Below are 3,433 nucleotides of genomic sequence, written 5' to 3'. Positions count from 1 at the left end.
ATGGAATAGACAACAGGTGGAAATTATAGGCAATAAGCAAGACACCCCCAATAAAGGAATGGTTCTGCAGGTGGAGACCACAGACCACTTCTCAGTTCCTATGCTTTCTGGCTGATGTTTTGGTCACTTTTGAATGCTGGCGGTGCTTTCACTCTAGTGGTAGCATGAGACGGAGTCTACAACCCACACAAGTGGCTCAGGTAGTGCAGCTCATCCAGGATGGCACATCAATGCGAGCTGTGGCAAGGTTTGCTGTGTCTGTCAGCGTATTGTCCAGAGCATGGAGGCGCTACCAGGAGACAGGCCAGTACATCAGGAGACGTGGAGGAGGCTGTAGGAGGGCAACAACCCAGCAGCAGGACCGCTACCTCCGCCTTTGTGCAAGGAGGAGCAGGAGGAGCACTGCCAGAGCCCTGCAAAATGACCTCCAGCAGGCCACAAATGTGCATGTGTCTGCTCAAACGGTCAGAAACAGACTCCATGAGGGTGGTATGAGGGCCCGACATCCACAGGTGGGGGTTGTGCTTACAGCCCAACACCGTGCAGGACGTTTGGCATTTGCCAGAGAACACCAAGATTGGCAAATTCGCCACTGGCGCCCTGTGCTCTTCACAGATGAAAGCAGGTTCACACTGAGCACATGTGACAGACGTGACAGAGTCTGGAGACGCCGTGGAGAATGTTCTGCTGCCTGCAACATCCTCCAGCATGACCGGTTTGGCGGTGGGTCAGTCATGGTGTGGGGTGGCATTTCTTTGGGGGGCCGCACAGCCCTCCATGTGCTCGCCAGAGGTAGCCTGACTGCCATTAGGTACCGAGATGAGATCCTCAGACCCCTTGTGAGACCATATGCTGGTGCGGTTGGCCCTGGGTTCCTCCTAATGCAAGACAATGCTAGACCTCATGTGGCTGGAGTGTGTCAGCAGTTCCTGAAAGAGGAAGGCATTGATGCTATGGACTGGCCCGCCCGTTCCCCAGACCTGAATCCAATTGAGCACATCTGGGACATCATGTCTCGCTCCATCCACCAATGCCACGTTGCACCACAGACTGTCCAGGAGTTGGCGGATGCTTTAGTCCAGGTCTGGGAGGAGATCCCTCAGGAGACCATCCGCCACCTCATCAGGAGCATGCAAAGGCATTGTAGGGAAGTCATACAGGCACGTGGAGGCCACACACACAACTGAGCCTCATTTTGACTTGTTTTAAGGACATTACATCAAAGTTGGATCAGCCAGTAGTGTGGTTTTCCACTTTAATTTTGAGTGTGACTCCAAATCCAGACCTCCATCGGTTGATAAATTGGATTTCCATTGATTATTTTTGTGTGATTTTGTTGTCAGCACATTCAACTATGTAAAGAAAAAAAGTATTTAATAAGATTATTTCTTTCATTCAGATCTAGGATGTGTTGTTTATGTGTTCCCTTTATTTTTTTGAGCAGTGTATATATATATATATCTTGCTTTATATATATATATATATATATATAGCAAGATATATATACAGCGGGGGGAAAAAGTTTTTGATCTCCTGCTGATTTTGTACGTTTGCCCACTGACAAAGAAATGATCAGTCTATAATTTTAATGGTAGGTTTATTTGAACAGTGAGAGACAGAATAACAACAAAAATATCCAGAAAAACGCATGTCAAAAATGTTACAAATTGATTTGCATTTTAATGAGGGAAATAAGTATTTGACCCCCTCTCAATCAGAAAGATTTTTGGCTCCCAGGTGTCTTTTATACAGGTAACGAGCTGAGATTAGGAGCACACTCTTAAAGGGAGTGCTCCTAATCTCAGTTTTTTACCTGTATAAAAGACACCTGTCCACAGAAGCAATCAATCAATCAGATTCCAAACTCTCCACCATGGCCAAGACCAAAGGGCTCTCCAAGGATGTGAGGGACAAGATTGTAGACCTACACAAGGCTGGAATGGGCTACAAGACCATCGCCAAGCAGCTTGGTGAGAAGGTGACAACATTTGGTGCGATTATTCGCAAATGGAAGAAACACAAAAGAGCTGTCAATCTCCCTCGGCCTGGGGCTCCATGCAAGATCTCACCTCGTGGAGTTGCAATGATCATGAGAATGGTGAGGAATCAGCCCAGAACTTTACGGGAGGATCTTGTCAATGATCTCAAGGCAGCTGGGACCATAGTCACCAAGAAAACAATTGGTAACACACTACGCCGTGAAGGACAGGTCCCCCTGCTCAAGAATACATATACATGCCTGTCTGAAGTTTGCCAATGAACATCTGAATGACTCAGAGGACAACTGGTGAAAGTGTTGTGGTCAGATGAGACCAAAATGGAGCTCTTTGGCATCAACTCAACTCGCCGTGTTTGGAGGAGGAGGAATGGTGCCTATGACCCCAAGAACACCATCTCCACCGTCAAACATGGAGGTGGAAACATTATGCTTTGGGGGTGTTTTTCTGTTAAGGGGACAGGACAACTTCACCTCATCAAAGGGACGATGGACGGGGCCATGTGCCGTCAAATCTTGGGTGAGAACCTCCTTCCCTCAGCCAGGGCATTGAAAATGGGTCGTGGATGGGTATTCCAGCATGACAATGACCCAAAACACACGGCCAAGGCAACAAAGGAGTGGCTCAAGAAGAAGCACATTAAGGTCCTGGAGTGGCCTAGCCAGTCTCCAGACCTTAATCCCATAGAAAATCTGTGGAGGGAGCTGAAGGTTCGAGTTGCCAAACGTCAGCCTCGAAACCTTAATGACTTGGAGAAGATCTGCAAAGAGGAGTGGGACAAAATCCCTCCTGAGATGTGTGCAAACCGGGTGGCCAACTACAAGAAATGTCTGACCTCTGTGATTGCCAACAAGGGTTTTGCCACCAAGTACTAAGTCATGTTTTGCAGAGGGGTCAAATACTTATTTCCCTCATTAAAATGCAAATCATTTTATAACATTTTTGACATGCGTTTTTCTGGATTTTTTGTTGTTGTTATTCTGTCTCTCACTGTTCAAATAAACCTTCCATTAAAACTACAGACTGATCATTTCTTTGTAAGTGGGCAAACGTACAAAATCAGCAGGGGATCAAATACTTTTTTCCCCCACTGTATATATATATATATATATATATATATATTGCTTTCTCTCTCTCTTGCTGTCTCTCTCCCGCTGTATCTCTCTCTCTCTCTCTTTCCAGCTATCTCTTGAAAAAAAAACACACACCAATATGCACCAGCCTCTGCAATCCAAGCTGCATCCCCTTCAGTCAAACCTATCTCTAAACTTACGCTTCCCTTACATTCACATTTAAAACAGCATATCGTCAGTGCCCACCTTTTATCTGCAATGTTTTACTCTGTAGTTTCGAGGGGAGAGAAAGAATGATATATAAATAAGGGGGGGGTGAACCTACAATATTTGTGTTTGTGGCTTCGGAGGGAAAGAGATAAA

The sequence above is a fragment of the Salmo salar genome, chromosome ssa01, assembly GCF_905237065.1.
Source record: "Salmo salar chromosome ssa01, Ssal_v3.1, whole genome shotgun sequence".
NCBI classification, from domain to species: domain Eukaryota; kingdom Metazoa; phylum Chordata; class Actinopteri; order Salmoniformes; family Salmonidae; genus Salmo; species Salmo salar.
The sequence above is the reverse complement of the archived record's forward strand: the minus strand, read 5'-3'. Positions refer to the sequence as shown.